The sequence below is a fragment of the Palaemon carinicauda genome, chromosome 37 (assembly GCF_036898095.1).
Source record: "Palaemon carinicauda isolate YSFRI2023 chromosome 37, ASM3689809v2, whole genome shotgun sequence".
In the NCBI taxonomy this organism is placed as follows: domain Eukaryota; kingdom Metazoa; phylum Arthropoda; class Malacostraca; order Decapoda; family Palaemonidae; genus Palaemon; species Palaemon carinicauda.
Window position 1 is genome coordinate 22,851,418 of NC_090761.1, and position 26,264 is coordinate 22,877,681.

At 52.5% G+C, this 26,264-nt stretch overlaps 1 protein-coding gene across 1 annotated transcript in view; it reads left to right on the forward strand.

The window, feature by feature from the left end:
• The first annotated feature begins 624 nt into the window (after positions 1-624).
• The window catches only part of LOC137629499 (zinc finger protein 665-like), a 74,367-nt gene continuing 48,727 nt past the window's right edge, over positions 625-26,264 (forward strand). The window contains exons 1-2 of the mRNA XM_068360852.1: positions 625-741; positions 1,247-1,293. The gene's annotated coding sequence lies outside the window, so the exon portion shown is untranslated. The remainder of the gene's footprint in view (positions 742-1,246; positions 1,294-26,264) is intronic.

Sequence of the window (26,264 nt, forward strand, 5' to 3'; positions counted from 1 at the left end):
TGAGTTTTGCTCAGTGTGTTTACTCCTTGGTGTATCACTAGTTGTCTCGACTACACTGTACGTTTGTCGATGCAGCCAAAGGCAGTACAAAACTATAGCAAACTAATAATAAACAATGGTGAGAACTGGATTTCTACCTAGCGATCTTGCTAAGGTTAAGGTTCCGGGGCAAGATGGCTGCCGTCTACTTGTACTTGGGCTCGGTTCGTGCGGCGTCTATTTTAGAATATCTATGGAAAGCAGTTAGGAACCAGGATCCTCCTATTATGACTTAGAGTACCAACTGAAACTATAATACAGACGCTTTTGAATTTCATATCCTTATTTCCGTCTGTTTTATGGTCATAAGTAATTTAGGTTAATAATCCTTTGTTTATATTTGTGATGATTAAGCTTTAGGTGTTTATGTTGTATTTGCGAACTCATTTGGGTACAACGAGAGAAGTTTATTTCAAAATTAGTTAGAGGTCAAAATTTATTTATCATACATTTAAATTGATTTTATAGGTTATAAGAATTATTATAAATTAATAGTAAAAATTTTCAGTAATTTCAACCTTCATATAGACGAATACTGTTTGAAGGAGATGAATAAAAAAATAGAAATATGTTAAAACCAAACGACTCCAAATGATTGTTGTCAACTTGTCCCTCTGCAAGTCGACAGACAACAGTTGTTAAATGACAAAGGCTCATCTTAGCGTTATTACTTAAGTTAACTTCACGGAAGTCGTAATTAATGTAAGTATAAGGTTCAGTTTTTCATACGTTATAATACAAAAAGGGGATTTTGCTATTTGTAGAGGTTATAAACTCATATAAATTCTGGTCATGATTTTCAGCCGGAAGACACTGGCTCTCCCCCCTCCCGCAACATATTTTGCTATTTTTTTTTGCTTTCCCAACATTTAAAGGACCTCCTAATTACTGTTAAAAAAGAGAGCTGCAGGAATGCACAATTTTGGAGTAAATGGAGAGCGTGCTCTTGTAAACAAATACTCTTTCTTATATAAAGAGAGAGAGAATGTTAAAATACTAAAAATCTCAATATAAGTAAATCCAAGTATTTCATCCTATTCGTGGTATGCTCTACAGGCTCGGCCAATTCCTAAATATACTCAGAAGCCGTAACATATATTGTGTCGAACCTTTCCTTGCCCTGCAACCCCACTCCCCGTGATTTTGCACGCTAATATCAGTTATCATTATTTAGGGAATATTAAGTAAAGAATTCCTCATTTTACAGAACATCAAAGCACTTCTTGGAAATGTTTCATGGATGACAGTTGATTGGTAAGTACAAGATTGTGTACTTGTAGATGCCAGACCCTTTGTATATCAGCGGCCAGTTCCTCACGCGTTCATTAAAATTGGACATCAACTAACCTAAACCCCCCCCCCCCTTTACCTAACCTACAAGCCGTGTCCTTACCTACTTACCTAACCCCCCTTACACTGCCGTACTCTAAGTTAGACATAATAATACATACAGGTGGCAGCTATCATACGTACACCCCAGGTGCTTAAGACAGTCATATTAATGTATGTATACCAAAGGTCTCTTGATATTATCAAATGTCACATTGATGTAGGTACTTTTCTGGGGGCTGGACCTTAGGTTAACAGATATCCTTGGCGGATTGGCGAATCAGCCAGCCTGTGTCCGCCAATCCACAAACCTTCTATCTTTTTGATAAAGTAATTAGCGAATCAGCCAGCCTGTGTCCGCCAATCCACAAGCCTTCTATCTTTTTGATAAAGTAATTGGCGAATCAGCTAGCCTGTGTCCGCCAATCCACAAACCTGCTATCTTTTTGATAAAGTAATTGGCGAATCAGCTAGCCTGTGTCCGCCAATCCACAAGCCTTCTATCTTTTTGATAAAGTAATTGGCGAATCAGCCAGCCTGTGTCCGCCAATCCACAAACCTTCTATCTTTTTGATAAAGTAATTAGCGAATCAGCCAGCCTGTGTCCGCCAATCCACAAGCCTTCTATCTTTTTGATAAAGTAATTGGCGAATCAGCTAGCCTGTGTCCGCCAATCCACAAACCTGCTATCTTTTTGATAAAGTAATTGGCGAATCAGCCAGCCTGTGTCCGTCAATCAACAAACCTATCTTTTTGATAAAGAAATTGGCGAATCAGCCAGCCTGTGTCTGCCAAGCAACATACCTTCTATCTTTTTGATAAAGTAATTGGCGAATCAGCCAGCCTGTGTCCGTCAATCAACAAACCTATCTTTTTGATAAAGTAATTGGCGAATCAGCCAGCCTGTGTCCACCAATCAACATACCTTCTATCTTTTTGATAAAGTAATTGGCGAATCAGCCAGCCTGTGTCCGCCAATCAACAAACCTTCTATCCTTTTGATAAAGTAATTGGCGAATCAGCCAGCCTGTGTCCGCCAATCCACAAACCTTCTATCTTTTTGATAAAGTAATTGGCGAATCAGCCAGCGTCCACCAATCAACATACCTTCTATCTTTTTGATAAAGTAATTGGCGAATCAGCCAGCCTGTGTCCGCCAATCAACAAACCTTCTATCTTTTTGATAAAGTAATTGGCGAATCAGCCAGCCTGTGTCTGCCAATCCACAAACCACCTAGGTTCTCTAAAGGTAAATAGCGTCTATCAAAATATTGAAATGCCTCAATGAGAAATGGGATTTGATGTCTATTGTTTGGATATGGTTAATAACATCCTTAATTTGAATGGCGAGCCATGATGAAAAAGATAAATTTTTATGACTTAAAGCGTCAACTGGTAAATGTTTACAACGTTTGTATGGGCAGAATGAGTTTAAATTCTCAACCTTGAAAATAATGTCATGCAGCAAACATTGGTCTTCTTAAAAATAATGACTGGCTTAGGTACTTTTGGTATATATTTACTCAGAGATACTACGGTGTTATGTTTGCCTAGTGAGAAAAAGTTGGCCTAGGTCAGTTTAAGTAAGATGAGGACTTTGTATTATAGGTTAGGTTACGGGGTGGAAGTTTGAGTTGTTCCTACATAAATACGAACCTTTAGTAGGATTATGACTAAGTTTGGACTGTCGTTAAGAATTTAACAGGATAGTTATAACTACTGTACAGGTGGGTGGGAGATAAGACCCCCTCACCTGTCAGTTATTAAGACTACAACTTTTGACTTTGGTTGCAAGCAGTATGCACACAGTCTGACGGCCTCTCAAGTTTGGCTTTGTTCATGCATGTAACAAAGCATCGACCTTTAATGGGAGGGTGACGTCAGCAAAACTTAAACGGCTTTAGACATTTTACAAGGTGAGTTAGGTTGGTTGCCAGATGGCAGGGAAGCATTGCCTACCTAACAGGTAGAACAACCTTCTCTTTGACTTTGGCCGTCTGAGAGTACTGTACTGTATAACCGTACTCGGCACCCTTATTTGGCTGTTTTAATCGTTCAGGTGTGTCGGAGGGATATTACGATTGGTTTTGCAATGTTTCTTGATACAGTAGAACCACGTTATTCAAGTGTCTTGAAGCTCGAACAAATTAGTTCACAACCAAAAATTTCAAGTGAAAAATCCCCAGTTCCCGAACAAATATTTGGTACAGTAGACTATTGGGATTAAAAGCCCGCCAATCCAAATGCCATTAATTACATGTTGGCCATTATTTCGGATGGACGTAAACATACGCTCTGCCAGATTTTTCGTGTTCCATTGTGCTAAATCTTTGTTTGTTCCGTGACCGAAATACAAACCACGCTATTTAAATTGGGTATTACTTTCGGCGTAGCTGAATGACGAGCCATTAGATTTTTAACGAGGGTTAACTACCCCCTCGCTAGTTAGCTAGCTACCCCTCCCCCCTCACACACCGGTGAACTGATTCACTTCGCTTTTGGCTCGGGTGATGGTCAGACGTGTCTGCTCTCACCCTCGCATATTGACAGCCTTAATCTTTTTTGCTTTCTCTTTCAGTTGTGTGTTTGGAAGTTGGCCTCTCTCTTTATCATGCAGAAGTGCCCTGGTTTACCTGACCGCCCTTGTGGGACTTATATGTTGCCGGTCGAGACGGACCCTCACACCTTGTGTCCGTTCTGCAGAGGTTAACGGTGTGATAAAGATAAAGTGTGCAGTGAGTGCAGGGAGTGGTCTACCTCCCAGTGGGAGAGGTTTTCCCGGCGACGGAAGAAGAAGTCTAAGCGGGATCTTTCTCCTTCAAGGGTTTCCTTGAAGAAGGAAAATTCCAAGGACTCTTCTTCCGTTGCCTGAACCTCCTCCGAAGCTCCCGCTCGATCAGTCTCTCGTGAGAGGCCGTCGAGTGGTAGCGTTGACCGTTCTTTTGTTGACCGACCTCGGGCTTTGGGAGAGGGAGTTGCCTCCCATAGCGAGACAGCTCCTCCTCCTCCTCCGGGGGAGGATTTATCTTTGTTCCGTAACCGAAATACAAACCACGCTATTTACATTGGGTTTACCTTTTAGCGCAGCTGAAATGGCGAGCCATTAGAATTTAACGAGGGTGTATTAACCCCGCGCTAGTTAGCTGGGGGGTAGGGGAGTGGTAGCTAGCTACCCCTCCCCCCTCACACACAGGTGAATGCTCACTTTCACTTTTGGCTTGGACTATGACAGACGTCTCTGTCTTGGTCCTCTCTTGGCAGCCATTGTTTGTTTTGTCTTTACTTAATCGCTTACTTTTCTTTTACTCAATATATATGTAAACATGTTTTCATGTTTGTATATATATTTGAGTTTAGAAATCAGTAAGTTTCCTTTTCAGAGTTGTGTGTGTAGTGTACGATATCTATGTGGAGTCCTCGGCAGTTAGACCACCACGGTGTAATTTTATGGGTGGCGATCGAGTTTGACTTCGGTCTTTCTCTCTCTCTCTCTCTTGAGGTCGTTCACCCTTTTACTACGTGTTACTACGCCCTTGTAGCTTCCTTTCCGTGTGGGGGTGTTGCTACGCCGTACGTTTGTCTCAATTAGTTTATGAATCTAATTGTAGTTGTTAATTTTTCAGCTTTGTAGAACGATTCCTTTCGGGGTTTTCGTTCTTTCTTTAGTGTTCATTCATTTTTAAAATACATATTGTTCCGTAACCGAAATACAAACCACGCTATTTACAAAGGGTATTACTTTTAGCGTAGCTGAAATGGCGAGCCATTAGAATTTAACGAGGGTGTATTACCCCCGCGCTAGTTAGCGGGGGGGTAGGGGAGTGGTAGCTAGCTACCCCTCCTCCCCCTCACACACAGGTGAATACTCACTTTCACTTTTGGCTCGGACTGTGACAGACGTCTCTGTCTTGGTCCTCGCTTGGCAGCCATTGTTTGTTTTGTCTTTACTTAATCGCTTACTTTTCATTTACTCAATATATATGTAAACATGTTTTCATGTTTGTATATATATTTGAGTATAGAAATGAGTAAGTTTCCTTTTCAGATTTGTGTGTGTAGTGTACGATATCTACGTGGAGGCCTCGGCAGTTAGGCCACCACGGCGTAATTTTATGGGTGGCGATCGAGTTTGACTTATGTCTTTCTCTCTCTCTCTCTCTCTCTCTCTCTCTCTTGAGGTCGTTCGCCCTTTTACTACGTGTTACTACGGCCTTGTAGCCTAGCTTCCTTTCCGTGTGGGGGGTTGCTACGCCGTACGTTTGTCTCAATTAGTTATGAATCTAATTGTAGTTGTTTTTTGTTTTTCAGCTTGTAGAACGATTCCTTTCGGGGTTTTCGTTCTTTCGTTAGTGTTCATTCATTTTTAAATTTCATAATTACAATAGTTACATAATTATAATTGTTAAAATTCTGTTTTGGTTACAGCTCTCCTTCCGCGAGTGTAAGTGGTTGTGAGGGCACGTGCCTGTTGTGTAATTCTTGTTCCTTTCCCTCGGGATTCCTCTTCGGAGCCTTCCCGGGGGAATGAATGTGTACTAATATTATTTGTTTTATTTTTTTACAGTTACCGATCTAGTTCGTTTCTGTAATATAGCAACAGTGTGAGCTGTCTGGTTGAGTCCTGGGGATTCGGCTGTTGCTGCCTCCCCCCTTGTTTTTTCGTCAGGGGCGTGTCTCCTTCTACTGGTAGTACTCCCGTGACGACGGACAGCTCTCCAGTTCATTTTAGAACTCTCAGGAGGCTTGCATCCTTGGGCGGGTAACTTTCCTTCCAAGGGAAGTTTTTCCTGTCTAGGCTTGAGTTTTTCCCCTTTTGGGGGGTTCTTCTCTTGCCTTTTTTTCGTGCGACTATGCTCTTGGTGCTGAGCGGTCGCACCTGCGGTTTCGCTCAAGGGGCTGGGCAACTGCAGGAGCTCCTCTTCGGAGGATTGCTCCTTTTAGGTCACTGGCTGACCAGTCTCTTCCACGAAGTGTTTCTCTTTCGTTCGCGAGAGAGTACACTCATAGAGACTCCTCTTCGGAGGTTTCTCCTGTTGCTGTTGCTGTTGGCCTCCCTCGCCGTAAGGGCCTCTCATCTCCCTATAAGGGTGCTTGAGGCGCCTTTTTGGATCTCCGTTTGCAGCCTACAACTCCTTTTTCTCGATCTTCCGCCTTGGTGCAGATGGACAGCAGTCTGATCTCGTCTTCCGACGGGCAACGGTCTTCCCGACGGACAACGGTCTTCCCGACGGACAGCGGTCTTCTGACGGACATCAGTCTCCCGGCGGACAACGTTCCCTTCGGGGCAAAGGGTTGCCCCCACGGGGGTTCTTCCCTTGCGTGTCAGGGTTTCCCTGCGCGCCCTTCTGCTGTGTTCTCTCCTGCTCCTGCTCAGTGTGAGCACACAGGCGCTCTTCTGCTCATCAGCGCTCTCCTGTTCGTCAGCGCTTTCAAGATGATCATCCCTGCGGTTCCTGTTGGTTCCTGTTACGCGCCCTGTGCGCCCACGTTCGCCCACGTTCGCCCTTGCGATCTAGAACTTCGGCTCAGGTCGGGGTCAAGGACTCTTCTTCTTTGCGCAGGCTTCCACGCGTAGCCTTCTGCTCGTCAGCGATCATCAGCTCGTCAGCGATCATCAGCTCGCCAGCGATCATCAGCTCGCCAGCGATCATCAGCTCGCCAGCGATCATCAGCTTGTCAGCGATCATCAGCTCGTCAGCGATCATCAGCTCGCCAGCGATCATCAGCTCGCCAGCGATCTCCGGATCGCCCACGAGTGTTACAGCCGGCACGCCAACGTTCTCCAACACTTCTGAAGGAACATGGTTCGCCAGCTACTAGCTCACCTGCGCATGCTGATCGCCATCGCGCGACCCTCAACATCGGATGCTGATCTCCATCGCGCGACCCTCAACTGCGGATGCTGATCGCCATCGCGCGACCCTCAACTGCGGATGCTGATCGCCATCGCGCGACCCTCAACTGCGGATGCTGATCGCCATCGCGCGACCCTCAACTGCGGATGCTGATCGCCATCGCGCGACCCTCAACTGCGGATGCTGATCGCCATCGCGCGACCCTCAACTGCGGATGCTGATCGCCATCGCGCGACCCTCAACTGCGGATGCTGATCGCCATCGCGCGACCCTCAACTGCGGATGCTGATCGCCATCGCGCGACCCTCAACTGCGGATGCTGATCGCCATCGCGCGACCCTCAACTGCGGATGCTGATCGCCATCGCGCGACCCTCAACTGCGGATGCTGATCGCCATCGCGCGACCCTCAACTGCGGATGCTGATCGCCATCGCGCGACCCTCAACTGCGGATGCTGATCGCCATCGCGCGACCGCACACCTGCGGATGCTGATCACCATCGCTCGACCCTGCGCATGCTGATCACCATCGCGCGACCCTCAACTGCGTATGCTGTTCGCCATCGCGCGATCGCCCACCTGCAGATGCTGTTCGCCATCGCGCGACCGCCGACCTGCGCATGCTGATCGCCATCGCGCGACCCTGGCAGGCTGATCACCATTACGCGACCCTGCGCATACTGATCAACATCGCACGACCCGGCGCATGCTGATCACTGCTCGCGATCGCTCACCTTCGCATACTGCTCGCCAACGCACGATCGCTCACCTGCGCATACTGCTCGACCATCGCGTCGGCATAACACAACGCGCCATCGCCAATCTGCGCGTTAGCACTCACCAGCTCACCACCGATCGCTTGTTCATCCATATCGCCAGCGGTCCTCCTTGCCCACGAGGCAGCGCGTTTCCTCGCCATCGCGCTAACGCTTGCGTTCGCCGCCTCGGACTCGCTCTCATCCACCTGCCCACCCTCACGACCGCTCGCCCGTGCAACCTCGTGACCGCTCGCCCGTGCAACCGCACGACCACTCGCCTGCGCGCCCACACGCCCACGTGCCTGCACGTCTACGCTCATGCTCTCCAATGTTCGCCCACGCGCGAACCAACAGTGTTTCTTCGCACAAATGTCGGCTTATTTCTTGCAGTATCCATCGCTCGTCTATGGGTTATCGCTCGCCGACCACCAGGAATTCCCGTCGCGCGAGCTCCAGGGCAATTGCGACCACGATTCCCAATGGGGTTTTCGCAGCATGACCAGCCTGGCGAGTTCTTCTGGAGCGTATTTCCAGAACACTGCCTCACCCCGTAAACACAGAGCATGGCACTTGCAAGAATAGGAGAAACTTAAGGGAGATCTGAGCAACACTCCTCTATTCCTGAACCTGGGTTAGCCCTTCCCCGTCATTCCCTGGAAGGATTTTTGGCGGGGGGCTTTCCGTTCGAGATTTCTCCATCGGACAAGGGGTGACTGCTTACCTCTTCCTCTGGGAGCTTACCAGGTTCTTCCCCTCCTCGGTTACGGCCCGAGGTTTGGTTCAAGGAAGCTACAGGAAGATCAAGGGTACTTTCCTCCTCTCGAGCTCAGGCACCTTGGCCTTTCGTCGTTAAGTATCTAACTTGCGGACAAGCTCGATGTTGTACCATCTGGACGCGCTGACTGAGGGCTTCCTTCGGGTGTCTCATCTGTGGAGGTCGACGACCTCAGACACCCTTCCATCCTTGAGAAGAGTTTGTTTGTGCCCAAGGACAGAGACTTAGACAGCTGCTGTGCGGAGTAAATCGACTTCCGGTTTCACTCCTCCAAGGCGCTTTCTTCCAGACTCTGCAGGGCTCCAGCGCCCTTTTCTTTCAACCACGTCGGTCTAAGTTATCGGCTACGACAACTGGGACAAGGTGTCCAATTGCAGTTTCCTCCTGTCAGGAACAGATGGCACGGGAGACTCCCCCGGGGGGGCATAGTCCTAAAAGGAGTTCACGAACTCTAGGATTGCAGGTTTTTCGCTGGGAGGATGCTTAAGGTTACTCATCCGAATGACAGCTTCCCGATGCCCATTCCCGCACAATCTCTGTGAGTAGCCAAGGATATCGCGCCTGCCGTCTCTATCGGCGAATTCAGTGTCTCTGAACCTCTATGCCATAGCGTCAGCAGAGTTGCCCGGTTGGGCAGAATGATCCATACCTTAGGCGAAGGTCTTCCTTAGGATCATCGACGGCTTCACCCCCGGCCCCCTCAGTCGATCCTTTCTTGTAAGGAAGGATCTGAGAGGGGATGTCCATAGTCGACCTCTCAGCCCTGATCAAGTTTGTCGAACAAACTTCGGCCAGCGTAGACCAGCAGAATCGATCAGACTGGTAACGAGGCGACAGGACTCCTTAAACCCTGGATCGGAAGGACGGGTACTTTCAGTTTCCATTCCATCCATCTTCCAGGGTGCTCGTCGAATTCAGCCTAGACTGCAAGTATTCCTGCTTATGATGCAGTGTGGCTATCCCGCCGTGGCATAGCAGGTTTGTTTCCCCAGAGAACTCTCCCTGCCTTCTTCTTGGCCGCTCAGGTGCAGGCTTCCGCCTCCTCTGCTGTTTGGAGGGCTGGTCAACTCCGGTAGGCTCGGGTTTCGACCTTCTTCAGCGCCGGGACAAGCTTCCGGATGCTTACCATGAGTGTGGGTTCATGGTATTTTGCTTGGAGCCTTCTCTTCCTCTGCCTCAACATCTGGAGTATCTGGCCATGATATTGAGTCAACCGCCTTACCACATTGGAAACCCCGCTTCTCGTCCGTCCAGCGAGGTTAAGCAACGTCGGTACTTGGATGGGTGACCACCTGGGGGACGCCAGATTCTGTTACCACATCCTCCGAGCCTTCCTTTCGGTTGACTGTGGCAAGACTGAGGAGAGTCGCAGTACCTGTTCTCAGTCAAGCAGAGCTTTCAGCCCTACCTTGGAACGTTTCCTAGTTCTTCTTTCCTCATTGACCCGTCTATAGTCCGAACGGTCGCCTCAGGATAAGTTCCATGTGGGGCGATCCAATTTCCGGTGGCTTCAGGCAATGTTTAACCGGACTCCCTGGCCCTATGGGACCAGCGGAACTATTAGACCTGCAATGGGTGTTGACCTATGGAGCCTCTTGATGGTAGTGGATATTCTCGTCCTTTCCCCACATTCTTGATGCGGTTCTCGGACTCGTCAAAGGAAAGGGGGGGGGGGTGCATGTACTGGTCCAGGCCTATGGTCAAGACCTGAAGGATACCTCTCCATCATTCAGGCAGGCTTAGGGACCTTAGTCTGGCCCCTCTTCAGATCCTACAGCTCCTGCCGAGTCGCCCAGTTGCACGTCGACTTCATTCTAACCAGCAGGGGACGCATTTTCACACCTTCACATCTTGCAGGAGAGATACCGGGATGATTGAGATTCTCTCAATACCACCATCGGCTCTCTCATTCCAGGCAGGGGAATGTTTCTCTCAGACTATCCGAGCACAGCCTCATAGAGAGAGTGTACCTGGGGGTCTTTGACCTTGGGTAACCAGCAAGTGCTGGTCTGGGGGACCTGATCGCGACAGCTTGGAACCTCAAGCTTCCGCTATTCTTCCCCCAGTCTCAGACCCCGAGACTCTGGCAAGATGCATTCCGGTGATGGTGGGACAACTTCGATGCCTGCGTCTTCCCTCCATTTTGTCTGTGGACAATGGGTCTCAACAGACCAGGTTGTCTGTCAACCTTTCAATGGGAGAGCTCCACTGGGACTATGCGCAGAACGGGTTTTGGACCCTCTGCTTCCCCTGACGGAACTCCCGGGAGAGCTTCTCCCACGGCGCAGACTACTCAAGCAACCACACTGTGACATCTCTCCCGAACCGGGGCGTCGCTTCGGCTTCATGCCTGGAGACACTACGCTTCCTCCTCTAGAAGAGACAACCCGCTACAGTCGCGGTACGGAGGTCGCGTCATCTGCGATAGTCATCCACAGGGGTCTCCTAGGCAAAGTGAAGAGTCTAAGGTGGTTGGTGCCGTGGGAGATATACCTCTTCCCTTGAGGCCTCTTCTCCAGCAATAACGGTCTTATTGCCTTTCGGCGGGAGGAAACTCCTTTCCGCTCTCGGCAATGAAGCCTGTCGCTCAGCCTTTCCCTGACCTTCAGGCTTAAAGGAATAACTTTTTCCTCCCCGCTGGATCTATCCTCGCTCATGCGAAGCTACGATCGTCCCTGCCCTAGTCGGAGGAAGACCTCCAACTTGGAGCATGGCTCGGACTTTTAGTCCTTTAAGAGATCTTCTCAAGACCCTTTTACGACAGGCCTCGGATTGTATTCCGCCTTGGGTCTTCTGCTCACTCTGGCCACGGCCAGTGTGTAAGCAATCTTCTTGGTCTCTTACTACTCCCCCCTTTCTAAGGAAGAGGGGAAGGCAACATTCAGGCTCGCTCCTGAGTTGTTGGCTAGACTCAGAATCTGAGGGTCCCGGCCCTTCGGTCCGATTCATTCAAGATTTCGAGTCTCCATTCTGTATCTGATGTCCCAAGACCTTCTCTTTCTTGCCAGTAAGGAATCGAGAGGTTAGCGCTGGGAACAGCTGCAGTTTGTCCTCAGTTGCAGCCGATTTGGGAGCACAAGGAGGACATGGGGGGAGAGTCACCAGTATACCTCTTCAGCCCGGACTCAAGGACATTCATCTCGACCTGTCTTCAGACCCTCCCCCGTCACGTCGCCCTACAGCACGATGTTGGATACATCGCAACGTCCCTCGCCTTCGAGTAATACTACTCTGTGACGCAGGTGCTACAAGCTGGAGTCTGGAAGCGTCTAATGACCTTCGCAGCCCGCTTCCTGCAGGGCGTGACCCACAGGAGTCTCGATACGTTTTCTATCGCTCTGTGGTGGCTACACAACAGCTGGTCTAACCTCAGGCTCCTTTTTGGACAGGTAGCAGAAGGTTGAGGGCATTGTTATCAGGTTTTAGTCTGCATGAACGAAAGAAGTATGTCTGGCCCTTACTTCTTTCTTCATCATCCCCTCTACGGGGAAGCAGCATCCTGGTCTCTGCATAGCTGACCTCGAACCTCTGCAGGTAAACCATGCTTCCTTGTGTTCCGAGTATTGAGTCAATACTGTCACGTCCCCCATACCTTGACGAGGTGGTATTGGGAACGTCCTAACCCAGAGTTCCTTCTGGAACTTCAGGTCAACTGCCTAGGACGGGTCACACTTCTTCCTTCACACACAAGCTTACGTAGGCCACATGGTTCCTTGCGGAGCAAGGAATTTATGAGGTGCAGGGACTCCTTTTCTCGAGTGCGACTCACTCGGATTCTGAGTCCCCGGGTAAAGCCAAAGCCAGTATGGCTGGGGACTTTCCACCCTTCCTAAGGGATAAGTCACCCTTTGTAAATAGCGTGGTTTGTATTTCGGTTACGTAACAAATGACAAATTCGAAGATAATTTGTATTTTTCCTAACCATACAAACCTTAGCTATTTACACATATTTGCCCGCCAGCCCTGTCCCCCAAGACAAGTCCTACCTCTAAGTGAAAGTGAGTATTCACCTGTGTGTGAGGGGGAGGAGGGGTAGCTAGCTACCACTCCCCTACCCCTCCGCTAACTAGCGCGGGGGTAATACACCCTCGTTAAATTCTAATGGCTCGCCATTTCAGCTACGCTAAAAGTAATACCCTTTGTAAATAGCTAAGGTTTGTATGGTTAGGAAAAATACAAATTATCTTCGAATTTGTCATATTACATAGTTTCTTAATTATAATTGTTATAATTCTGTTTTGGTTACAGCTCTCCTTCCGTGAGTGTAAGTGGTTGTGAGGGCACGTGCCTGTTGTGTAATTCTTGTTTCCTTTCCCTCGGGATTCCTCTTCGGAGCCTTCCCGGGCGAATGAATGTGTACTAATGATTTTTGTTTTATTTTTTTACAGTTACCGATCCTGTTTGTTTCTGTAATATGGCAACGGTGTGAGCTGTCTTGTTGAGGCCTGGGTATTCGGCTGTTGCTGCCTCCCCCCTTGTATTTTCGTCAGGGGCGTGTCTCCTTCTACTGGAAGTACTCCCGTGACGACTGACAGCTCTCCAGTTCATTTCAGAACTCTCAGGAGGCTTGCCTCCTTGGGCGGGTAACTTTCCTTCCTAGGGAAGTTTTTCCTGTCCAGGCTTGAGTTTTTCCCCTTTTGGGGGGTTCTTCTCTTGCCTTTTTTTCGTGCGACTATGCTCTTGGTGCTGAGCGGTCACACCTGCAGTTTCGCTCAAGGGGCTGGGCAACTGCAGGAGCCCCTCTTCGGAGGATTGCTCCTTTTAGGTCACTGGCTGACCAGTCTCTTCTACGAAGTGTTTCTCTTTCGTTCGCGGGAGAGTACACTCATAGAGACTCCTCTTCGGAGGATTCTTCTTCTGCTGTTGCTGTTGGCCTCCTTCGCCGTAAGGCCCACCGTCCGCCTCGTCGTAAGGGTCTCTCATCTCCCTATAAGGGTGCTAAGAGGCGCCTTTTTGTATCTCCGTTTGCAGCCTACAACTCCTTCTTGATCTTCCGCCTTGGTGCAGATGGACAGCAGTCTGATCTCGTCTTCCGACGGGCAACGGTCTTCCCGACGGACAACGGTCTTCCAACGGACATCAGTCTCCTGGCGGACAGGCAACGGTCTTCCGATGGACATCTGTCTCCTGACGGACAACGTTCCCTTCGGGGCAAAGGGTTGCCTCCCCCTTGCGTGTCAGGGATCCCCTGCGTGCCCTTCTGCTATGTTCTCTCCTGCTCCTGCTCAGTGTTAGCGCACAGGCGCTATTCTGATCATCAGCGCTTCCTGATCGCTAGCGCTCTCCTGTTCGCCAGCGCTCTCCTGTTCGTCAGCGCTCTCCTGTTCGTCAGCGCTCTCATGATGATCATCCCTGCGGTTCCTGTTGGTTCCTGTTACGCGCCCTGTGCGCCCACCTTCGCCCTCGCGATCTAGAACTTCGGTTCAGGTCTGGGCCAAGGACTCTTCTTCTATGCACAGGCTTCCACGCGTTGCCTTCTGCTCGTCAGTGATCATCAGCTCGCCAGTGGATCATCAGCTCGCCAGCGATCACCTGCTCGCCAGCGCGCACAGGCGATTTTAGTATCGCCTATTCAACAGCGTTCTACACGTCAGCGATCACCTGTCTCTCGGCGATCTATGGATCGCCCGCGTGTGTTACAGCCGGCGCGCCAACGTTCTCCAACGCTTCTGAAGGAACATGGTTCGCCAGCTACTAGCTCGCCATCGCGCGATCGCCCACCTGCGCATGCTGCTCGCCATCGCGCGACCGCCCACCTGCGCATGCTGCTCGCCATCGCGCGATCGCCCACCTGCGCATGCTGCTCGCCATCGCCCACCTACGCATGCTGCTCGCCATCGCGCGATCGCCCACCTGCGCATGCTGCTCGCCATCGCGCGATGGCTCACCTGCGCATGCTGCTTGCCATCGCGCGATGGCCCACCTGCGCATGCTGCTCGCCATCGCGCGATGGCCCACCTGCGCATGCTGCTCGCCATCGCGCGATGGCCCACCTGCGCATGCTGCTCGCCATCGCGCGATGGCCCACCTGCGCATGCTGCTCGCCATCGCGCGATGGCCCACCTGCGCATGCTGCTCGCCATCGCGCGATGGCCCACCTGCGCATGCTGCTCGCCATCGCGCGATCGCTCACCTGCGCATGCTGCTCGCCATCGCTCGCTAACGCGTCTACATGCCACAACGCGCCATCGCCAACCTGCGCGTCAGCGCTCACCAGCTCACCACCGATCGCCTGTTGTTCCACATCGCCAGCGGTCTTCCTCGCCCACGCGACAGCGCGTTTCCTCGCCATCGCGCTAACGCTTGCGTTCGCCGCCTCGGACTCGCGCTCATTCACCTGCCCACCCTCGCGACCGTTCGCCTGCGCGCCCGCGCGACCGTTCGCCTGCGCGCCCGCGCGACCACGCGACCGTTCGCCTGCGCGCCCGCGCGACCTTTCGCCTGCGCGCCCGCGCGACCTTTCGCCTGCGCGCCCGCGCGACCGTTCGCCTGCGCGCCCCGCGCGACCGTTCGCCTGCGCGCCCGCGCGACCGTTCGCCTGCGCGCCCGCGCGACCGTTCGCCTGCGCGCCCGCGCGACCGTTCGCCTGCGCGCCCGCGCGACCGTTCGCCTGCGCGCCCGCGCGACCGTTCGCCTGCGCGCCCGCGCGACCGTTCGCCTGCGCGCCCGCGCGACCGTTCGCCTGCGCGCCCGCGCGACCGTTCGGCTGCCCGCCTGCGCGCCCGCGCAATCATTCGCCTGCGCGCCCACACGCCCACGTGCCTGCACGTCAACGCTCATGCGCGTCCGCGCACATGCTCTCCAATGTTCGCCCGCACGCGAACCAATGGTATTCCATCGCGCGGACGGACGGTGTTCCGTCGCGCGAACCTACGGTGTTCCGTCGCGCGAACCTACGGTGTTCCGTCGCGCGAACCTACGGTGTTCCGTCGCGCGAACCTACGGTGTTCCGTCGCGCGAACCTACGGTGTTCCGTCGCGCGAACCGACGGTGTTCCATCGCTTGAACCTACAGTGTTTCTTCCCACGAATGTCAGCTTAATTCTTGCAGTATCCATTGCTCGTCTATGGGTTATCGCTCGCCCTTCCTACCACGCTCGCCCTCCTGCGCTCCTTCGCTCACCTTCGTTTGCGTGACCGCGCATGGGCGCTTCCACGTTCGCCCACGCGCAAATCTTTGAATTACCATCGCGCGAGCTCCAGGGCGGTTGCGACCACGATTCCCATTGGGGTTTTCGCAGCATGGCCAGCCTGGCGAGTTCTTCTGGAGCGTATTTCCAGAACACGGCCTCACCCCATAAACGCAGAGCATGGCACTTGCAAGAATAGGAAGAAACTTCAGGGAGGTCTGAGCAACACTCCTCTTTCCAGAACCTGGGTTAGCCCTTCCCCGTCATTCCCTGGAAGGATTTTTGGCGGGGGGCGTTCCGTTCGAGATTTCTCCATCGGCCAAGGGGTGACTGCTTACCCCTTCCTCTGGGGGCTTACCAGGTCCTTTCCCTCCTTGGTTACGGTCCGAGGTTTGGTTCAAGGAAGCTACAGGAAGATCATGGGTACTTTCCTCCTCTCGGGCTCAGGCACCTTGGCCTTTCGTCGTAAAGTATCTAACTTGCGGACAAGCTCGATGTTGTACCATCTGGACACGCTGACTGAGGGCTTCCTTCGGGTGTCTCATTTGTGGAGGTCGACACCCTTCCATCCTTGAGAAGAGTTTGTTTGTGCCCAAGGACAGAGACTTAGACAGCGGCTGTGCGGAGGAAATTGACTTCCGTTTTCACTCCTCCAAGGCGCTTTCTTCCAGACTCTGCTGGGCTCCAGCGCCTTTTTCTTTCAACCACGTCGGCCTAAGTTATCGGTTACGACAACTGAGACAAGGTGTCCAATTGCAGGTCCTAAAGGGAGCGGCAGAGTTCACGAGCTCTAGGATTGCAGGTTTCTCGCTGGGAGGATGCTTAAGGTTTCTCATCCGGATGACAGCTTCCCGATGCCCATTCCCGCACGATCTCTGTGAACAGCCAAGGATATCGCGCCTGCCGTCTCTGTCAGCAAATTCAGTGTCTCTGAACCTCTATGCCATAGCGTCGGCAAGAGTTGCCCGGTTGGGCAGAATGATCCATACCTTAGGCGAAGGTCCTCCATAGGATCATCGACGGCTTCACCCCCGGCCTCTTCAGTCGATCCTTTCTTGTAAGGAAGGATCTGAGAGGGGAGTTCCGTAGTCGACCTCTCAGCCCTGATCAAGTTTGTCGAACAAACTTCGGCCAGCGTAGAACAGCAGAATCGATCAGACTGGTAACGAGGCGACAGGACTCCTTAAACCCTGGATCGGAAGGACGGGTACTTTCAGTTTCCATTCCATCCATCTTCCAGGGAGCTCGGGGAATTCAGCCTAGACTGCAAGTATTCCTGCTTATGATGCACTGTGGCTATCCCGCCGTGGCATAGCAGGTTTTTTTCCCCAGAGAACTCTCCCTGCTTTCCTCATGGCCGCTCAGGTGCAGGCTTCCGCCTCCTTTGCTTTTGGAGGGCTGGTCAACTCCGGTAGGCTCGGGTTCGACCTTCTTCAGCGCCGGGACAAGCTTCCGGATGCTTACCATGAGTGTGGGTTCATGGTATTTTGCTTGGAGCCTTCTCTTCTTCTGTCTCAACATCTGGAGTATCTGGCCATGATATTGAATCAACGGCCTTACCACGTTGGAAACCCCGCTTCTCGTCCGTCCAGCAAGGTTAAGCAACGTCGGTTCTGGTCGGTACTTGGATGGGTGACCACCTGGGGACGCCAGATTCTGTTGCCACATCCTCCGAGCCTTCCTTCCAGTTGACTGTGGCAAGACTGAGGAGAGTCGCAGTACCTGTCCTCAGTCAAGCAGAGCTTTCAGCCCTACCTTGGGAGGTTTCCTAGTTCTCCTTTCCTCATTGACCCGTCTATAGTCCGAACGGTCGCCTCAGGATAAGTTCCATGTGGGGCGGTCCAGGTTCCGGTTTAACCGGACTTCCTGGCCCCTATGGGACCAGCGGAACTATTAGACCTGCAATGGGTGTTGACCTATGGAACCTCTTGATGGTAGTGGATATTCTCGTCCTTTCCCCACATTCTTGATGCTGTTCTCGGACTCGTCAAAGGAGGGGGGGGGGGGGGGGGGCATGTTCCGGTCCAGGCCTATGGTCAAGACCTGAAGGATACCTCTCAATCATTCAGGCAGGCTTAGGGGCCGTAGTCTGGCCCCTCTACAGATCCTACAGCTCCTGCCGAGTCGCTCCGTGCGCGTCGACTTCATGATTCTGGCGTGTTCTAACCAGCAGGGGACGCATTTTCACACCTTCACATCTTGCAGTAGAGATACCGGGATGATTGAGATACTCTCAATACCACCATCGGCTCTCTCATTCCAGGCAGAGGAATGTTCTCTCCGACTATCCGAGCAGAGCCTCATAGAGAGAGTGTACCTGGGGGTCTTTGACCTTGAGTAACCAGCAAATCCTGGTCTGGGGGACCTGATCGCGACAGCTTGGAACCTCAAGCTTCCGCTGTTCTTCACCCCAGTCTCAGACCCCGAGACTCTGGCAAGATGCATTCCAGTGATGGTGGGACAACTTCGACGCCTGCGTCTTCCCTCCTTTTTGTCTGTGGACAATGGGTCTCAACAAGACCATGTTGTCTGTCAACCTTACAATGGGAGAGCTCCACTGGGACTATGCGCAGAGCGGTTTCTGGACCCTCTGCTTCCCCTGACAGAACTCCCGGGAGAGCTTCTCCCACGGCGCAGACTACTCAAACAACCACACTGCAACATCTCTCCCGAACCGGGGCGTCGCTTCGGCTTCATGCCTGGAGAGACTACGCCTCCTCCTCAAGAAGAGACAACCCGCTACAGTCGCGGTACGGAGGTCGCGTCATCTGTGATAGTCATCCACAGGGGTCTTCCAGGCAAAGTGAAGAGTCTCCGGTGGTTGGTGCCGTGGGAGATATACCTCTTCCCTTGAGGCCTCTTCTCCAGCAATAACGGTCTTATTGCCTTTCGGCGGGAGGAAACTCCTTTCCGCTCTCGGCAATGAAACCTGTCGCTCAGCCTTTCCCTGACCTTCAGGCTTAAAGGAATAACTTTTTCCTGCCCGCTGGATCTTTCCTCGCTCATGCGAAGCTACGATCGTCCCTGCCCTAGTCAGAGGAAGACCTCCAACTTGGAGCATGGCTCGGACTTTTTAGTCCCTTAAGAGATCTTCTCAAGACCCTTTACGACAGGCCTCGGATTGTATTCCGCCTTGGGTCTCCTGCTCACTCTGGCCACGGCCAGTGTGTAAGCAATCTTCTTGGTCTTGTACGACTCCGCCCTTTCTAAGGAAGAGGGGAAGGCAACATTCAGGTTTGCTCCTGAGTTGTTGGCTAGACTCAGAATCTTGGGGTCCCGGCCCTTCGGTCCAATTCCTTCAAGATTTCGAGTCTCCATTCTGTATCTGATATCCCAAAACCTTCTCTTTCTTGCCAGTAAAGGAATCGAGAGGTTAGCTTTGGGAACAGCTGCAGTTTGTCCTCAGTTAAAGCTGAGTTGGGAGCACAAGGAGGACACGGGGGAGAGTCACCAGTATACCTCTTCAGCTCGGACTCAAGGACATTCATCTCGACCTGTCTCCAGACCCTCCCCCGTCACATCGCCCTACAGCACGATGTTGGATACATCGCAACGTCCCTCGCCTTCGAGTAATACTACTCTGTGACGCAGGTGCTACAAGCTGGAGTCTGGAAGCGTCTAATGACCTTCGCAGCCCGCTTCATTAAGGGCGTGACCCACAGGAGATTCGATACGTTTTCTATCGCTCTGTGGTGGCTACACAACAGCTGGTCTAACCTCAGGCTCCTTTTTGGACAGGTAGCAGAAGGTTGAGGGCATTGTTATCAGGTTTTAGTCTGCATGAACGAAAGAAGTATGTCTGGCCCTTATTTCTTTCTTCATCATCCCTTCTACGGGGAAGCAGCATCCTGGTCTCTGCATAGCTGACCTCGAACCTCTGCAGGTAAACCATGCTTCCTTGTGTTCCGAGTATTGAGTCAATACTGTCGCGTCCCCCATACCCTGACGAGGTGGTATTAGGAACGTCCTAACCCAGAGTTCCTTCTGGAACTCCAGGTCAACTGCCTAGGACGGGTCACACTTCTTCCTTCACACACAAGCTTATGTAGGCCACACGGTTCCTTGCAAGGTGCAGGGACTCCTTTTCTCGAGTGCGACTCACTCGGATTCTGAGTCCCCGGGTAAAGCCAAAGCCAGTATGGCTGGGGACTTTCCACCCTACCTAAGGGGTAAGTCACCCAATGTAAATAGCGTGGTTTGTATTTCGGTTACGGAACAAATGACAAATTCGAAGATAATTTGTATTTTTCCTAACCATACAAACCTTAGCTATTTACACATATTTGCCCGCCAGCCCTGTCCCCCAAGACAAGTCCTACCTCTAAGTGAAAGTGAGCATTCACCTGTGTGTGAGGGAGGAGGGGTAGCTAGCTACCACTCCCCTACCCCCCCGCTAACTAGCGCGGGGGTAATACACCCTGGTTAAATTCTAATGGCTCGCCATATCAGCTGCGCTAAAAGGTAAACCCAATGTAAATAGCTAAGGTTTGTATGGTTAGGAAAAATACAAATTATCTTCGAATTTGTCATGTTTCTGTGTATAATGATGATTTATTGCAGCTTTGGGCTTCCTTGGGGCTTAGGGTACGCCCTCCAGGGAAGCCCTGTTTGACTTGATCCAGTTGGGCGCAGCTGTCAAACAGTCGCCGGTGATAGCGGAGGTTGACCCTCTGTCTATCATCGACGTTGTTGTGGCAGAGGCTTCCGACGGGTCGGGTGAAACCCCTGCCTTGGGTGCTGATGTTGCTGAAGGCTCAGTTCCCCCCTCCGAACATCCTTCGAGGGAGGAGCTGAGTCCAACGGTCTCTCCTGCAGGTGATTCTCCCCCTCGGGGGAGTTCACTGACAGAGACTCCTCTTCAGAGGACCGACGATGGTGTTCCTGCTCCCATAGGACGTATCTGTCGCAAGGCTTGCCCTCTTCTTCGCCATAGAGGTCTTCCTTCTCCCCACAAGGGAGTTAGGAGGCGCCTCTTCGGCTCCTCGCCCTCGCCGTCCCCTGCAGAGGATCCTCCTCGACGTGAGTCGACCGTTGCAGCCGCATCACTGGACCTCTCTGCAGATCGTTCGCGAACGCCTACGCCTGCCAGACCTGCTGATCCTCCTTCACCGTTCGTGGCAGCTGATGCGCAGTGGGCGCCCTCGCACCCCGTTATCCAACGGGCACCGGTCCCTTCGGGGCAAAAGGGCTTTTCTCACAATGTGAGCAAGTCCCTTAAGTGCCAGGTTTCACCTGTGCGCCCACAATCTCCTGCTCTCCTGTTCCTGCTGTTGCTGAGAGTCATCCTGTGCCGGAAACAACGCGCCAACGATCTCTTATGGCAGAGTCGACATGTTAGCGCTCTCCTGCTTGCCATCGATCTCCTGCTCGCCAGCGCTCACCTGCGCGCAAGCGCTTTCCTGGGCGTCAGCGATCTCCTGTACGCCAGCGATCTTCTCCTCGCCAGCGCACATCTGTGCGCCCTGATCCTGATACGCGCCACGGCGCGCCACCACTCTCCAGCACGCCCACGAGCCTGCTCGCCAAAGATCACCTGCGCGCCCACGCGCAACCTCACCTGTGCGCAGTCGCTCACCTGCTCGCCCTGCGTGCCATCCCTCTCCTGTGCGCCATCGCTCGCCTGGGCGCTGTCGTTCGCCTGCGCGCCGTCGTTCGCCTGCGCGCCGTCGTTCGCCTGCACACCGTCATTCTCCTGGTCGCCAACACTCGCCCGCGTGTCCTCGCCTGCGCGCCCACGCGCACCCTCGCCCGCGCCTTCATCTCCGCGCGTGCGCGAACCTGGAATTGTTCCATTACGCGAACGCCAGCGCGAGCCCAAGCGCGATTCTCTCCGGGTTTCGCAATGCGAGCTTCCTAGCGAGTCTTCAGGAGCGAGAACAGTCAGGTCATCTTCTTCACGGTCCCCCCCCCCCCCCTGCAAGTGCAGAACAGCGCGCTTGCAGGATTAGGGGAGGTCTTCAGAGAGGTCTAGGCACCAATCTTCTTCCCTTTCTTTTCAGGCAGGCCCTGTGGTATCTACTCCGAAGGATCGCCCGATCCCCTTCCCTCCAGCGGGAGTCTCTGACATCGCGTCTGTCAGTAAGCAGCCATGGTTTGGGTCCCTTATCAGAGCTGTCGTACAGGCTATTAAGCCTGCCTTCGCTGATTTGGGTCTCAAACAACGGCAGCTTCGACCCCACTGAAGAGGAAGAGAGGAGTAGAGATCGTGGTGACTTCTCCCAGGGTCAAACTGGCTCCTAAGAAGTCCGTAAGGAAGGCTTCTTCCCCCCCTCAGACGTTCTCTCCTTCTCCTGTGGACGAAGCTTTTCCGTCCTCAGGGGAATCTACCGAGGTGAGACCACCTCCCACCGCACCAATGGGAGAAACCCCACCGCGAGTAGGAGAATCGTCCCGTGTTGGGGCGGAGAAGAGCCCTCAGACTTCGTTGCTGGAGTCCTGCATCCCTCCTAGAAGGGAACCGAAGAACTCGAAGACTATCCCGAAGTCTTCTTCCAGGATTCGACCAGAGCCAGCGAGACCCCAGGAGAACGTCCACGTGTCCCCCCAAGTAGAGCATCTGGGGACAGGAGACTTTGCTGCCAGTTCACCAGGAGGAGAGCAGCAAAAGTCAGAGCATGCCTTCTGGCAAGTCTTGACTCTGATGAGGCATCTCAACGGGTTCAAGGACCCTGAGATCACCCCCTCGTGAGGGCAAGGACACGGTCCTGGACCGAGTCTTTGGCACTCAGAAACCCACTAAGGCCAGTACGGCTTTGCCTTGGTCCCAATGGGTGAAGAGTGCCAGGGTTAAGGTTGAGGGCCAGCTCTCCGAGCTCGCCTCCTCCAGCCGTTCCACTGCTGGCAACAAGCTCCTCCCACCTCCTCGTGTTCAATAGAGGAGGTATTGGAGGAGTCTTGTTTAGCTCTTCCGCTCCACCACTCAGTGGAAGAGCTTACCAGGGGAGTCTCTCTTGAGAGACTCTCTAGCCAGCAAGTGACATTTTCGGCAACAGAGATCCTGAGGCAGGAGAAGGTCGCAAAGTGTGCCATGCAGGCCACTTCGTGGCTGGATGTCTGGCTGGGGTCTCTGGGCATCCTGCTGCGATCCAAGGATCTGTCCAAGGAGAGCACCAGGAAGGCCCTGGAGACCTTCCTCCTTTCGGGCACATGCACCATTGAGTTTCTGGCCCAGCAAGTCTTGAACTTGTGGGCAAACTTGATCCTGAAGCGACGTGATGCGGTGGCCGAGAGGTTCTACTTGAAGGTCCCAGCCGTGGATGTCTGCAAGCTCAGACACTCTTCCCTCCTGGGAAAGAGTTTGTTTGAGCCCAAGGATGTGGAACAGGCAGCTGAGAGGTGGAGAAAATCGAACCATGATTCTCTTCTCCAAAGGGCTCTTACAACAAAGCCCTACAAACCTCCAGCACCTCAACAACCTCGCCAGTCCAAGACGACGAAACCGGCAGCGGCAGCAAAGACGACGGTGTCCAAGCAGCTGCCCTTTCCTGTCAAAGACAAGAAGGGCAGAAAGTCCTCCAGGGGAGGCAAGAATCCTAGAGGGAGTGGCCGAGGCCGCAAATGCTAGGATTGGCAATCCCCCTGCATGTCCACCAGGGGGGGATGCCTGCAAAGTTGCGCATTCAGGTGGCAGCAACTCGGGGCCGATTCCTGGACGATCTCCGTGATCAGTTAGGGATACAGTATCGCGTCCCGTTCATAACATCTCTTCCTCCCCTGACAGCGAATCCAGTGTCGTTGAGCTCCTATGCCATGGGATCGGCAAAGGGGCTAGCCTTACGGGCAGAAGTCGAGACCATGCTGAAGAAGGATGCTCTCCAGGAGGTCGTCGACGGGTCCCCAGGCTTCTTCAGTCGACTCTTTCTTGTAAAGAAGGCGTCTGGAGGCTGGAGACCAGTCATCGACCTCTCAGCTCTGAACAAGTTTGTCAAACAAACTCCGTTCAGCATGGAGACAGCAGACACAGTCAGACTTGCAGTGAGACCGCAAGACTTCATGTGTTACACTGGATCTGAAGGACGCGTACTTCCAGATCCCAATCCATCCGTCTTCCAGGAAGTACTTAAGATTCAGCCTAGACAACAAGATCTACCAGTTCAAGGTGCTGTGTTTCGGTCTCTCCACAGCACCCCAGGTATTCACCAGAGTGTTCACCCTGATCTCTTCGTGGGCACACAGGATCGGCATCCGTCTCCTCCGTTATCTGGACGACTGGCTGATCCTGGCAGACTCGGAATCGACCCTTCTTCGACACCTAGACAAGCTTCTGGGACTTTGCCAAGATATAGGGATCATGGTAAATCTCGAGAAGTCTTTTCTGCTTCCATCTCAAGGACTGGTATATCTAGGCATGATATTGGACACCAATCTCCACAAAGCCTTTCCATCAGACGACAGGATAGCAAGGCTGAGGAGGGTTGCAGATCCTTTCCTCAGGCGAGAAGAGCTTCCAGCCCAATCGTGGTTACGTCTCCTAGGTCACCTTTCCTCCTTGGCCCGTCTAGGTCCAAACGGCTGCTTCAGGATGAGATCCCTGCAGTGGCGGCTCAAGTCCCGGTGGAATCAAGGCCACGATTCCCCGGACATTCTGGTCCCTATGGGTCCTGCGGAACGGACGGACCTTCAGTGGTGGGTGACAGACGAAAACCTCCGAAAGGGAGTGGATCTTCTCGTCCTCCCCCCGGATTTGATGCTGTTCTCGGACGCTTCAAAAGAAGGATGGGGGCCCCACGTTCTGAACCACAGGATCTCAGGCCTATGGTCAGAATCAGAAAAGTGCCTCCACATAAATCTGCTTGAAATGAAGGCCGTATATCGGACACTTCAACAGTTCCAACAGACTCTGGCGGGTCACTCCGTGGTGGTGATGAGCAACACCACCACGGTAGTGGCTTACATCAACAAGCAGGGAGGTACCTTTTCACAACAGCTATCCCATCTTGCAGTAGAGATACTGAGATGGACCGAAGTCCACTCGATTCCACTATCGGCTCGCTTCATTCCTGGCAAAAGGAATGTGCTCGCCGACAGTCTGAGCAGAGCATCGCAGATAGTGAGTACTGAGTGGTCTTTGGATCCTCTAGTAGCCAACAAAGTCCTGACTTTGTGGGGTTCCCCAACGGTGGACCTGTTTGTGACAGCCTTGAACTTCAAGCTTCCGCTGTACTGTTCCCCAGTCCCGGACCCCAAGGCACTCTGGCAAGATGCCTTCCAACAACGTTGGGACAACATCGACATTTACGCCTTCCCACCGTTCTGTCTGATGAGAAGGGTGCTCAACAAGACCAGAATATCGGTCAACCTGTCAATGACCTTAATAGCTCTGCTATGGCATCATGCAGAGTGGTTCCCGGACCTTCTACAACTCCTGACAGAATTCCCGAGAGAACTTCCTCTGCGCCACGAGCTACTCAAGCAACCACACTGCAACATCTTCCACAAGGCCGTAGTATCGCTTCGGCTTTGCGCCTGGAGACTATCCATCATATCCTCACAGAGAGAGGCTTTTCGCAACAAATTGCGCAAAGGATGTCTCGGCACCTGCGAAAGTCATCCGCAGGGGTCTACCAGGCAAAGTGGAGAGTCTTCTTTGGTTGGTTTCTTGGAATTGGTATATCTCCCCTCAATGCCACTATTCCAGCAATAGCGGAGTTTCTTGTGTATTTGTGGGAAGAAATGCGCCTTTCAGTCTCGGCAGTGAAAGGCTATCGCTCAGCCTTAAGCCTGGTCTTCAGGCTGAAAGGAATGGACATTTCCTCCTCGTTGGAACTTTCTCTACTCAAACGAAGCTACGAGCTTACCTGCCCTCAGTCGGAAGTGAGACCTCCTCCATGGAATGTGGTTCGAGTTCTCAGGTCTCTTAAGAGACCTCCGTTCGAACCATTACGCCAGGCTTCTGATCGTCACCTGACTTGGAAGACGGTGTTCCTACTTGCATTGGCCTCAGCCAAGCAAGTCAGCGAACTTCATGGTCTCTCGTACGACGTCGCCCATTCAAGGGGATGGGGGGAGGTAACGTTCAGGTTCGTCCCTGAGTTTGTGGCTAAGACTCAAAATCCTGGGATTCTGGACCCACGGTTCGACTCCTTCCGGATTTCGAGGGTCCGTTCTGTAACAGATGACCCAGACCATCTCCTACTGTGGCCAGTAAGGAGTCTGAGGCTCTATCTTAAGAGAACAGCTGCAGTTTGTCCTCGAGTGCAAGCATTGTTTGTGAGCACAGGAAGGACGAAGAGGAGGGTCACTAAGAACACCATCTCAGCATGGATTCGCAGGGTCATCCACCATTCCCTGAATCCAGACCCTCCTCCGTCACGTCGCCCTAGAGCACACGATGTCAGAGGCATCGCTACGTCCCTGGCATTCAAGAGAAATTACTCAGG